Source organism: Pelodiscus sinensis, chromosome 7 (assembly GCF_049634645.1).
Source record: "Pelodiscus sinensis isolate JC-2024 chromosome 7, ASM4963464v1, whole genome shotgun sequence".
NCBI classification, from domain to species: Eukaryota; Metazoa; Chordata; order Testudines; family Trionychidae; genus Pelodiscus; species Pelodiscus sinensis.
In genome coordinates, this window is record NC_134717.1 from 22982636 (window position 1) to 22996624 (window position 13989).

Sequence of the window (13989 nt, forward strand, 5' to 3'; positions counted from 1 at the left end):
ACTTTAATTAGTATGTAATTCTCTATCCATCCCCAAAGTAATGCTACAAATCAGCTAACAGGAGTAAAAGTGGTACTATTTCCACCCTCCTCAGGACTACTCTTACTTACCATGTTGTGTTTTGTTGTCTCTTCGCTAGTGCAGAGGGTGAAACAAGCAAATCTTTTCTGTGTGATTTCTATAGCATTGTACTGTACTGCAATCAGCAGGAGTGTGGTTGAGCTCAAGTCTTCAAAAGTGGAGCACTATATCAAAAATAATAAAGCAATTGTATATTCCCTACTCTGACTTTTTTCAATGGAAAGCAGTAGAACCCTGGAATTAAAAGGATTTATCTGAATATGTAGGGATGCCTCTGGATTTCTTCACATTAGAGTTTGGTCAAGTTCTGCACTACTTCCTTTCCACTTGTTGCTCTAAAGCAATCAGTATGCCTCATCCTGTGCAGGGAATAGATTATCCATCAGAAATAATGTCCAATGTGACTGTTTCTGAACTACATTAGAGGTAATGCCATTTGAAGGATAGTATTAGGAAGACTTATGGCGTAGGGACAAGAACTGAAAGAAAAGGAGAGAGAGCAGAGGGAAAAGAAGAAATGAGATAGAAAAGAGTAGCCAGTGAGCTAAATTAAGATTAGGCTTCTCTAATGGGTCTCTGGCTTAGAAAGTCTACCTTCTCCAGAACTGCTCATCAGGAGTATATAGAGGGGGTTCCCTGAGATGTCTTTCTACATTGTTCTAAGTACTTCCTATTGGTGGGATGGAATATTGAGGAACCAGAGAATTAATCTCATCTCCTATGTGGGAGGACTTCCCAAAGCCACTGTTTAAATCTGTCTTCTCTTGCAGAGAGCTGTAGTAGGAACTAAACAGATTCAAAGAAATAGAACCTTTGATGCACACAAGTGATTATGAAGTCCGACATTCTGTCTGCAATATTCCATGTATGACTTGTTTGGCTAATGTGCTGTTCTGCAATTACTTAGGTGGATGCAACTCCACTGGTCAATCTTATGGTATGTTTGCTTTACACATAGGTCAGTTAGACACTCTGTGAGAGGAAAAAACTGTGCTGAGTTCAGATGCAATACTTATGATGCTAAATCCAGAAGAGCTACTTGGTCTGCAGAATAGGAGAGGCACACATATGAGAGATCAAGAGTAAAAAGAATAGGGCAGGGAAACAAAGAGGGAGAAAAGTAACAATAAAGGAATTGTCCATCAAAGGGAGTGAACAGGAGACAAATGATAGAGGAAAGAAAAATGGAGATGAAAACTGAAAGAAAAGGGAAGTGGAAAGTACAGGAAGAACAAGGAGATAGAAAACCATCCTATGAGGAGATCACCTAAAATCAATCATTGTCACTAGATGCTGACTCAAGAAGAGGCAACTAAAACATCAGGAATTTGCCTTGAATAAAAGCTCTAAAGCACTGTAGTCACTTTTGAAATGGGATTTATGTTCTTTAGTCACTTTAACTCTTGGAAATTTTACCCTCTACCTATTTTCCAAATATTTTCTGAGGAAGCATCCTTAATATCCTGGGATTGAGGCTCCAAAACCTCTAAAAATACCCATTTCTTTTCTCAACGCTGTCACTTCTGTCAGCTGTCTGGTTTCATTTTGCACCAATGAAAATGCCTCTAATTTTAATGTCAGCCTAAAGCTTCTTCTGAATCTAAATTGAGGAAGGAGTGGCAAAGCAGTCTCCAAATGTGCACTTGAGTTTTCCAGCTGAAAACTCTAAATGGGCCTACAACTCCTGACATTCCAGCACTGAAATTAATGCTGAAAATTGTAAAGTTGGCATGCTAAGTAGCTTCAGCTAGAGCATTCTTCAGCCCTTCTTCCAGAAAGAACACAGAATGATAACACTGTTTTCTGTAAAGTAATCTACAATGGAACTGTGCAGAATAGGAACTGGAGATGGCAGAAACGACCCCAAAACAAACATGATCTTAAAGATATGTTCTTTCTTAATTATGATTTTTTTGTGGTGCTTTTTCTTGTTATATGCAGCTCTACTAAAACCATGTCTATTCTAATCTAATGCCTATGGGATTATTACTAATTCCATTTTGTTACATAACATATTTACCCCAGGCTGACAAATGACTTCAAAAATACCATAATCACTTTAGGTCACCAAAGATAAACAGACAGCGATTACTTTGAGTTTTAATACCTAGATGGTGAAATCCTTGCACCACTTCAAGTCAGTGGCAAAACTCCCATTGATTTCAATAGAACCAGGATGTCAACCTAAATATTTTATTTATGAACATTTATGTCTTGTGTCAAGGTCACAGGCATGTATTAAACTCTTTAAAATGTTGATCTAGACAGTTAGGGTTGAATCAATACCTGCCACAGAAAACAGATATATTTTATCATGCAGGCGTAAGGAGAGGGTAACTTGAAATTATCAAGATAAAAGAATGCAAAATGTTTTTATGACAAGCTGGGTGTTTGCTCACATATTTTTTAAAACAGTAATTTTACTTCACCATTAAAGTTATATGTACATACTAACATTAAAAAGCTGCAGAATGGTTATCAGTGTCCTAAATAATTCCATTTAGTCTAACACTTGACAGATGCTTAGAATTTGTTGAGGTATGTTCCATATCTGCAGAGTTTTAAAATAAAAGATCACAAGGTTGATTTAAGAATGCTCACATTTAATTTTAACTTTTAGGGTTATGAGAATTTCAGTGGACTACAATCAAATTGTTTCTGCTCACTAATGTTCAGATTCTGTGTTACAACTCAGCTCTCTAGTATTTATTTAGAAAATAAAGTTTCCAAACAATACCCAGACTCTTTCTAGTAAACAGGACTGGAAATGAATGAGTGTTTGAAACTTATATCACACCTCAAGTCATCTCTGCCTTTGCTTATTTAATTGCATTTTTAAAAATTAAACTAATACCAGGATACTGCAGGATGTAATTTCCTAGTCTGTGGAAATCCCTCTAATCAGATATTTAAAATGGATGTCCCCTTTAAATGACTCTTTTGTAATATATGCAATGCAGAAGGGAATGCTATCATAACACTTCAATAGTTAAGTGACTTTATAAGAAAAATACTTCCAAATGTTTCCTAAAACCTTCCAAACCGCACCAAAGAACATTATCGTAATATTATGTTTCCCTATAGCCTCCAATATTTAAGCTTGCCATTCTTGAAATGATACTTGGATGAAAAACTTCAGTTTATGTAATGTAAAAATTGTTCCTAAAAGCAAAGGCTTGCTTTTAAATTATGAACTATAGGGAGATGTCAAATATTTTACATTTTCATATCATTCCTTATTTTGTATATATATGTCTCCTTATTTTAAACCTGTGCAGAAACTGTAATCCTGTTCACAGCGAATACTGAAAACAATAACTGTCCTAAATAATTACATATCAAGTTACACTTAATAGGTATCCATATATTTTGCACAGTATACACAATCTATATAAACTGTATACCATACATCAGTAATATGTTCCAGTTAATCCAACATCAAAGAGTTCGTTTATGGTAGGTTTTCATTTGAATCAGGATTGAATGTTCTGTGCAAGCATAAGCTAACCATTTCAAAGATTTTGCCAACAAGCTGCTTTTTGGCAGATTATTGGCAGTACATACTGGCAACAAACTAGCAAAGCTAAGAGCTACTTATAACTTACAGGTAAATAATTATTGTAATAAATTTATGTAAAAATATTCCACTTGGTCACATCTGTTTTTGATAACCCCCTCTATTGCACAAACACAAACTTCTGTCTTTCTGTTAAACATGTATTTCACCTTAATTTTACCACTCTCTGGTACCCCAATAAAAAAGCTTTGAACCCTGTACCGCTTGAAGGTTTACTAAGGTGAATGTAACTCTGTCTAAAAGAGTAGTTAAGTGTGTGAAAAAATTATTTAATACTTTCCCAAAATTCTGAAATGTTCTGAGACATGAGTATAATTTCAAGCAATAAGAGAAACACAGGGGTGTGATGTATTTATCTCAGCTAGAGGACATTAAAAACCATGAGGTTCTGTCAATTGCCTCAGGCTCTGAGAGTTGTATGATAGTGCATAGACTCTGCCCCTAACTTGAAATATGTGACTACATTACACACATCTGTACTTTCTGGCATTACAGCTATTGTTTAAAGGTATATGTGTTTATATCTTAAAGAGGTAGCCTGGTATAGAGGAACTCCTGATATCTAATCATGGCTCTGCCAGTGAGTCACGGGATCTCTTTGGAAATTCCCCAAAACACATTTCTGTGTCTCTATTTCCCCATGTAAAACTCAAGTGATATTTTTTTCTACTTCGCAGGGGTTTTTCCAAGCTGTTTGTAAAAAAATTCTGAAGATGTTTTACTTGATTATCAATCATAGTATCTTTAAAGGAACACTATTTGTGCTTAATACTAATTGGTATAAATCAGCATATTTTGATTAAAGTAAATGGGATCACTCTGATTTAAAGTAATTGAGGATCTGGCCCCTTGAATTTTGGAACCAGAAAATACCTTGTCATAACTTTTCCATACTTCATATAACTTCTCTATAAAGCATGGTAAGTTACAATGAACTAAAAGATCCTTTCCTACTATCTTCATTGTCCAGCAGACTAGTTGTGTAAGTGATCTTGTAAGGGGTAAGTGGGGAGAGCCCTTATGTCACTGATATATGGTCCATATGTCATATGATGTACATATTTTTGGTGGGAATCACACAAAAACTATTATACCGAGAGAAACAGGCAGTATGGAATATTAGGGGTAAATGTCAATGAGATGCTCTGATATTTCTCTTGTTTTTCCTTTGCTCATGCGGCAATAGCAAAAAAATGATCTCCAAACAGCTTCTTGGAACACTGGACATCTGCCCATGGCGCTATTATCTGCCATGCTGCAACTGTGTCACTATAACAAATGAAAGCCATGTCCAAAAATGTTCCTTATAGTGAGGGCACAGTATATTTCAACTATGGATTGATGATATGATTTAAGTTTTTTTCTTATTAAATAACAGGTTTATGCAGATGTGAAGAATAGGGTAATTACTTAAAAATCTCATTTACATAACATCAAATAATCAGTTTTTGTTTATGGAAAGCTCAACTCAGTTTGCTTGCAGAATTCTTAAAGTTTATTCCTTAAAGGAGAGTCTGCAAGAAAGAATTTTGTAAAGTTTGGCAAGTTGGTTAAAGCTCAATGAAATTCTTGTCAAGATCTGTTGGGTGTTCTGGTAAAACTATGCATAGCTATAGTGGACTTGCTGTTAATGTGATGTTTCAAGTATTCTATATCCTTTCAGTGTTGTTATAAACCTAGGGGGTATATATTTGTAGTGTTCAAAGGCAAGAAGTTCTGTGAACTGAAATGAGAATACATCCTTTTTGCCTTTCAGGACTTTTGTTCTTTTTCTTCTCTTTTTGGGGTTCTGGAAACAAAACCAGTGAGAGCTGAATTTTTGAACAATATAAATTACTTTTAAGGTACAAAAAGTAAAATAAAATACAGTGCTATAATGTTATAGCTTTATTGACAAAACTTTGTATATATGTAAATATGCTTCACTCAAGCATCAAAAAATAATATTCACATCAGTGCCTTGGACTACAGTACAATTGCATTGTCACTGTCATGAAGGAAATCTGGACGCGCTGTTGTTTTATTTTATTATTACTCTTTTTCTGCCTCGTATTAACCTGTACCCTCTGACTTCATGACAGAGCTTACTTATTTCATGATAACTACAATACTGGAATGACTGTTGCTTCTTCTTTTTCCTTTATGCTGTTTTTCTTGGTGTGGGTTATGGTGGCAACATAGATAGTTTTATTTTTCTTTGCAACGGGTTACAGCTTCTCCTGGGGGATTTCCCAGAATTATGATGCCAGTTGGAGGATATAATCCCCCCCAATGTCCTGGGCCAGCCTTTGGGTCACGATTCAATCCAATAGGATGTGTCTTAGCCACCCAGACCAAGTGGGCAACCTTACAAGATGTTCAAACAACTTCAACTGACTCCTCTCGATCCAGAGGAATAGTATCTCTACTCCAAGGTCCTCCCAGAGAAGTAAACTCCTTATTCTGTCTCCAAGAGTAATGGGAAAATACCTTGTCATAACTTCTCTTACTTCATATAACTTCTCTACAAAGAATCATAAATTACAATGAACTAAAAGCTTCTCCCCTACCAAGAAATCTCATTTCTGTCACTGGTACATGTGATCTCATCCTTTCAGTCACACCAAAGTTCATGATCATAGGTGAGAATGGGGATGTAGAGTGACCTGTAAACAGAGAGCATCATCCAAAATGTCAGCTCCTGCTTCACCACCATAGACTGGTATAGTACCCACTCATTGCCGCCTCTACAAATCTGCCAGCTGATCTCATGCTCCCATCACTTTCCACAAGACAGGACTACAAAACAAAGGAGGACCAAGTTAGCAAAATAAATAGTGGTTTATTATTTATTGTTTGGTTTTCTACTCTGTATATTCCAGAAGCATATAAGAGCTCCAGCTATGGATTAGGGACCTATTGTTCCTAGCTGGACAACCTTACAATCTAGGACATTGGCTTCAACTTTTTCTCATTTGTGGACCCTTAATTTGTAATGAAGGTTTGGACCCCCTGGGAAATCTTAGACATAGTGGGCAGGTCCCCAGAGTCTGTGGACCACACTATGCAAATCACTGGTCTCTGATAAGAGACAACATGTGGATGTAACAAAGAAGCAGACAGAGCTAAAAGAAACAATGAGAAAGTACTGCCTATTATGATAAGCAGTGGTCACCACACACCAGCTGTCTAGCCAGTGCCCAGTTTTTGCAGGAATCAGGGTGGAAGAGAGTTTTGAAGAGGGATTTCAAGGAGTGCAAGAAAGCAGTCTTACATGTAAACAGGCACATTCTATAATTATTATTTCTAAAGACAGGACAGTGACCTGTTCTTATAACACACAGGAGAGTAAGAGGGTGAAAAGCACCCTTATTCACTGTGGGCTCGTCTACATTGGCCCCTTTTCCGGAAGGGGCATGGTAATTTTTGAAATCGCAATAGGGAAATCCGCGGGGGATTTAAATATCCCCCGCGGCATTTAAATAAAAATGTCCGCCGCTTTTTTCCGGCTTTTAGAAAAGCCGGAAAAGAGCGTCTACACTGGCCCCGATCCTCCGGAAAAAGCGCCCTTTTCCGGAGGATCTTATTCCTACTTCGAAGTAGGAATAAGATCCTCCGGAAAAGGGCGCTTTTTCCGGAGGATCGGGGCCAGTGTAGACGCTCTTTTCCGGCTTTTCTAAAAGCCGGAAAAAAGCGGCGGACATTTTTATTTAAATGCCGCGGGGGATATTTAAATCCCCCGCGGATTTCCCTATTGCGATTTCAAAAATTACCATGCCCCTTCCGGAAAAGGGGCCAATGTAGACGTAGCCTGTGTGTTTTCCTTATCATGGGTCACTACACAGGCTCAGGGGACCAATGATAAGAGCTAATCTTGATTGGCTCCATCTGTACACACATATCAACTAGTATATAAACGAGGAGCAGAATATGTTCCCCTTGGAGCAGGAGGAAAGCAAGAACTGATGAGTATCAGAGTCTCAATTCCTTCCCTGGTCTGTTGCTGGGATGGAGCAGATATACACAGTTCCTTACTCAGGACAGGCTGTAATTTTACAATCCACCCTTAATTCATAGTGAGTCCATTGTTAGCATATTCAGATATTTTGAAATACACGAATGTTTCCTCTAGGAATCATAAGTTGTTATACAATATATTTTACATACACTAGGGGTCCTCCTGCTTGCTACGCTCGCCAAACCACTGGCTGCCTGCCCCAGCTCTCTCCCCCTGGCTGCTGGGCCCCACTCAGGCTGGGCCAGCCCCAGCTCTGCCCACCCCTGGGTGCCAGGGGGCCAGGCTGGGGCCGTGGCTGGCATGACTTTCTCCCTCTGGCTGCTGGGGGGCAGGTTGAGGCCGTAGCTAGCTTGGCTCTCCCCCTTTGGCTGCCAGGGGGCTGGGCCAGGCCACGGCTACCATGCTTTCTCCCTCCGGACACCGGCAGCTGGACCAGGCTGAGGCTGTGGCTAGCTGCTGCTCTCTCTCCCCTGCCCCCACGAGGCGGAAGAGTGCGTAGCTCCTGCCTCTCGCTCTCGCAAGGGAGGAAAGTCATGTGGCTCCAACTCTGGCACCCCAGTGCGAGGAGGAAAGGCTGTGTAGGGCCTGCACTCTTTCCCCCATCCACTAGGGAGGAGAAGGGGGCCTCCCACGCTCTTTCCCCCAGCCATAGAGCACCAGGGAGGGAAAGAGGTGGAGGAAGGGAGTGGCTGCAGGATGCAGAATGACATGATGACGTCACACTGGCATTCCACAGGACAAAATTTTCTATATATATACAGAGAGAATTCACAATAAACTACCTGCTTGTGCTGTTTCTCTCTTGGAAATTTTGCCTGAGTAGATTTAAAGTTTTAATAGGGATGTTAGATATTGGGTAATTGAACAGTCATGTAACCGCATAAAATCTTTGCAGTTACACAACTATTCTATAGTCCTGGGGTCGGCAGTCAGTACACTTCCAGCTTCACTCCTGGGGAGCTCCCTGCTACCCTGCACTGCTGCTTCTGTATCAGAGACAGCAGCGAAGGGTGTCAGCAGCCCCTGTCTATGGAGGAATCTGAGCTCCCCACAAACAGAGGCTTCTCTGTGAGATATGGAGCAGCCTCTGTCCACAGCATGCTTGAACCCTCCATGGACGGGCTGCTGCCACAAAGCAGCTCTGCCCATGGTGGGCCCAGGCTCACCACAGACAGAGGCTGTTCCATGGGATGTGGAGCAGCTTTTGTCCATGGGGCACTTTGTGCCAGCCTCCCCTGCAACCCTTCCCCGTGCTGCTGTCTCTGATAGAAGCAGCAATGTGAGGCGGGGGGAGGTGGCACCGCAGAGCCTGTGCTGGGAGGAACCGGCTTTTAAGCCAGCTCCCCCCAGCACTGACTCCTGCTCTCCCACATGCTGCCTCTGATACAGCGGCAGCAAGGGGGGAGGGAATGTGTGTAATTGAGAAGCCTAGGCTTATCGGTTAATTGTATAGTTGACTACACAATGACATCCCTAATTTTTAAAGGTAAAATTATATAACTGTAAGTTCATGAACTAAACACTATAAAATACGCAGTAACAGCCCACACAGAAAGCAGTGGAAAACAGCAGTTTCAACTAAAAAGAGCTGAGTTAGAGTAGTATTATTTATTTATTTTCTGGTAGGATCAAAGGAAAGAGGTGTGCATATAAATGGCACTTTATTTTGATCCCATTATTCTGTACGAGCTAGAGAAGAGAACAATGAAAGATGTATCTAGGTTTCACTACTAACACATAGCCCCAGACTGAAAATCCTTTCTAGATTGTTACTACACTTTAAAATAACGCACATTTTTGTTGTTTTGTTGGGTAATATTTCTAAAGGCTCTATCTGACTGGTTTGCTACCTTTTCTTCACTGCAGAAAGCTGCTTCTGAAGCATATTAGTAATTATTATTTCTTAGAGTGTGGTAGCATCCAAAGGCTCTGATCAGGATGTGGGCTCCAGTGTTCTGATTACTACATAAGGAAACATAGCCATTGCTCTGAAGAGGTGATACTGTAATATTGATTACAAAAAATTTTAAGGAAATCCATTATTGTTGCAGCCAAATGCATTTTACATATATTTGCTTCAACTCTCCCCAATCTCAGTCTCACTGAAAGCAACTATGTGCTAATGATTATCTGTGTGTATATGCTTCTTTTTACTCCCGCCATCTTCTCTATCCACTTACACACGTGTGAGTGGATGAAGAATATATATAATAGACTGAGGATTCTCAGCACCTCCATATCTAAAGTTAAATTAACTGAAAGCTCACAAAACTAGAGATCCAATAGCTGATTATATATGTAGCTTCTCAACAGAAATTCCTAGTAACTCAGAGCTTGTTTAGCATCAGGAACTCCAGCACCACAGAAATCTTACTATTCATCAAGAAGCAGAGTTTAAGAGATAGAGGTGGCCCCTCCAATAGACAGCTTGCAGTAAAAAAGATGAAGTATTCTATCCGTAATATTTTTATGTTCATACTACCACTGTGTTTTCATAATCATAGATGAAAAAAATACATTTTGAGATTGTGAAAGTTGCTTGAGTTCTAATTAATTAATATTTAGTGACAATCCAGCACATTTCCTTAATGGCAGTTGTGGGGTTGTTCTTTGTGTACTGCCACTTCAATATTCTTAGCTTCAAATCAATCCAAAATATTGGAATATACAGTATATTTCTAGTATTTGGGCTTTCATATGTAGCTGGAGATGCCAGAGGTGTATTGACTCTCAGTACAGAACCAATTTCAACCAACAAACAAACAAACAAACCAAAACCAAATAAGATATCGGAAGAATGTGCAAAACTTCCTAATGATAGCAAGCAGTGACAAATTAACACCATATGCCAAATCACAAGCTATGACACGGACAGGCATCAGTAGGCATTATACTAGTAATTGATAACATTCTTTGTAGCTTGCACCAAATAACATTCCTGATAATTTTGCAGGCAAAAAATAATGGTAGAATTTGTTACGTCCCTTATAAACCTAAAAGCTTTTAAAAACCATTCTTTTCTTGAAGAGAACTCTTCCATTGATGATTAAGTCATAGATTATGGATATTTCAGGATATTACTTCCACTGAATTTCCTTTAACCCAAGAGACTATTTAATTTTATTGCAAAGACTGAAGAAATCTGCTAGAAGACAAGTTTACCTTTGCAGATTATCCTGGGAGAAATCTACAAAGCAATGAATACCAGAAAAGCATGAGAGTCTTTGCCTCCATTAAGAAAAACATAGCTGCCAATGAACATAAGAAATTAGCTGGAGACTTTTAAGGTAATTAATAGATATATAGCAAGAATAGTGATGTGTTGTTATATTAGTCTATCTTAACCAGAAGGTGAGCATTGATTTTTATGATGATTTTCTAAAACAGGGACCTCATTTAAAAGAACTATAGACATTTAAAAGAACATGATTCTTTTAGGAGTCCACTCATGGATTGTATGCCTAAGTGTCATTCTCTTTTGAGACAGATACAGTGAGGTCCTATTCCCAGATACAAGGAACTAAAGAAAAGCCCAGAACAAGTACAATATGATTTTCGAAAGAAGGTGACCACTGAGAACAGAACATAACCTCCAAAAATACTATCTTTGCAGCTCATGAACCATGGACAAGTCTCTATGGGTAAGCATTATATCAGGCCTGCACAACTTGGAAAGCGGTGAGGGCCGTATTACTCCAAATAAAAGAGCTATGGGCCACAAGTAGGGATGCTCTCCCAAAAAATACCGAACACGGGGGCTAAAAAAGCAAAAAAAAAAAAAAAAAAAACCAACCATGCGTATCTTCACTTGGCCCCCTGACATTTGGCTCCCCTCAGCACAAGCCCCTTCCCTTCCCCTACCTGGCTTCTGCCTTCCAGTTTGCGGGGCTGCCAGAGCCTTTTTTAATCCAGTGGTTGCTGGCCATGACGTCACGATGCCATGTCATGCCAGCCCTCTGGCTCACACCCTACCTCCTTGTGCCGGAGCCACGCTTCCCCCTCTCCGGCGGCGCTGCACTCCTCTGCCCAGCCGGCGGATCGGATGTTGTGCAGGCCTGCATTATATACTTTACTTCATCATATTATCACATCTCAGATGTAAATTGTTATGATTAGAGCTGTAAGAACTGCTGAACTCCTTGGTTATTGTTGTTTATGTATTTTCTAGGAGCTTTGAGATACATGAAATAAAACTAGAACCATTAGCAATTATCTTTGAGAAACCATGGAGGACAGGTAAGGTTCTAGATGATTGGAGAAGGGCAAACACAGCATCTGTCTTTAAAAGAGGAAATAGGAGAATCAAGAAGATTATATCCCAGCTACCCTAACATTAATACTAGGGATGTAAGCGACTAGTCAACTACCCAATAAGGGTAAGCTTCTAAGACAGTCAAGTAGTCACTTGACTAGTTGCTTCCCCCTTCCTTGCTGCCTCTATCAGAGAGAGGCAGCAAGGGGAGGGGGAGCAGGAGCTGGTGCTGGGCGGAGCTAGCTTAAAAGCTGGTTCCCCCCAGCACCATCTCCGCAGGGGAGGCAGAAGGATCCCTACTGTAGCGCCTCTCTCTTTGAAATATACAAGAGCTGCTGCGGCTCTTGTACATTTCAAAGGGGGACGTGTAGAAGCAGAAGCAGGGACCTAAGCAGTCCCACGGCGCCTCTCCCATGGGCAGCTTTTCTACATTTCAAAGGGCGAGGTGTAGCGGGATAGCAATCCCCCCATCAACTAATTGAGTAGTTGATGGAAATTCCATCGACTACTCAATTAGTTGATTAATTGAAATTTAACATCCCTAATTGATACCTGGAAAGATACTGGACCAATTTATTAAGTACTCAATTTGTAAGCACCTAGAAGATTAAAGGGTTACAAGTAAGAGCCAACATAAATTTCTCAAGAACCAATTATGCCAAACTAACCTAATTTCCTTCTTTGACAGGATAACTAGTTTAGTGAATAGGGAGGAAGTAGTGAATATGGCCATAAATGGAGGATTCAGTGGACACTTTTCAAACAGTCAGAGGACATTGATTTTGCTGACTATGTCGCCCTTCTTTCACACCAACATGACAGCATGGAAGAAAAGGTCACAACACTAGAAAAAACTGTATCAATAATTGGACTGAGCATTAACAAGGGAAGTACCAAGACAATGAAAATCAACCAGTCCAACAACACCAGCATCACGCTGGGAGGGGATGACCTGGAAGATGTGGAGCAGTTCATCTACTTGGGGAGTATTATGAGATGGAGGAAAAGACAAGGATATCAATGCTAGGATAAGGAAAGCAACAACTGCATTCAAGACTCTTCGTTCCATATGGAATTCACAAACAAAACCTGCGAAGACGAAACTGAGAATCTTCAACACAAATGTGAAGAGCATGCTCTTGTATGGATGCAAGACCTGGTATGTTAAAAGGTCTTCAGATCACAAGCTACAGACGTTCATAAACAGATGCCTGAGGTATATCCTTCACATCAAATGGCAAGACTTTGTCACAAATGAGGAGCTTTGGAACAGAGCAGGTCAAATCAAGAGAAGACAGTGGGAATGGCTAGGCCACCCTCTCAGAAAACCATCATCCAGCATAGTCCATCAAGCTCTCACATGGAACCCGCAAGGAATACGCAAAAGAGGAAGACTTCGGACAACATAGAGAAGATCTACTGAGACTGAAGGACAACTGGGGTACTCCTAGAGTCAGCTTTAAGTTTTGTCTCAAGACAGAGTGAAGTGGAGGAAACTTGTAGATGACCTATGCTCCACTCAGAGTACAAGGATTTAAGAAGAAGAAGAAGAAGTGAATATGGATATATCTTGATTTTAGTAAGATTTTTAATAAAGTTCCACATGTCTTTCCCATAAGCAAAGTAAAGAAATGCGGTCTAAAATAAATTACTAAAAGGTGGGGCAACACTGGTTGCAAGACCATACACAACAACTAGATATCATAGATGCACTATCAATCTAGTGGAGTCTTGCAGGGTCTCTCCTGGGTCTGGTATTATTCTATAATGGAGTGGTTAGTATGCTTGCAAATTTCACAAATACCATCAAGTTGGGATGGGTTGTTAGAAGTGTGGAGAAGATCAGAATTCAAAAGGACCTTAACATATAGAGAATTAGTTTGAAATCAGCAAGATGAAATTTGGTAAAGACACGTGCAAAATACTACACTTCAGAAGAAAAAATAAATCAAATACATAAGTATAAAATGGGAAATAAGTGACAAGACATTCGTGCGCCTGAAAAAAAAGGATCTGGGGTTTGAATGAATCACAAACTTAATATGAGTCAACAAAGTGATATAGCTCCAAAAAAGGCCAATG

The 13989-nt window shown here is 39.8% G+C and overlaps 1 protein-coding gene across 8 annotated transcripts in view; it reads right to left on the minus strand.

Moving 5' to 3' along the window:
- Positions 1-13989, minus strand: part of QTMAN (queuosine-tRNA mannosyltransferase) — a 349427-nt gene that overhangs the window by 111023 nt on the left and 224415 nt on the right. The gene's annotated exons all lie outside the window — the stretch shown is intronic.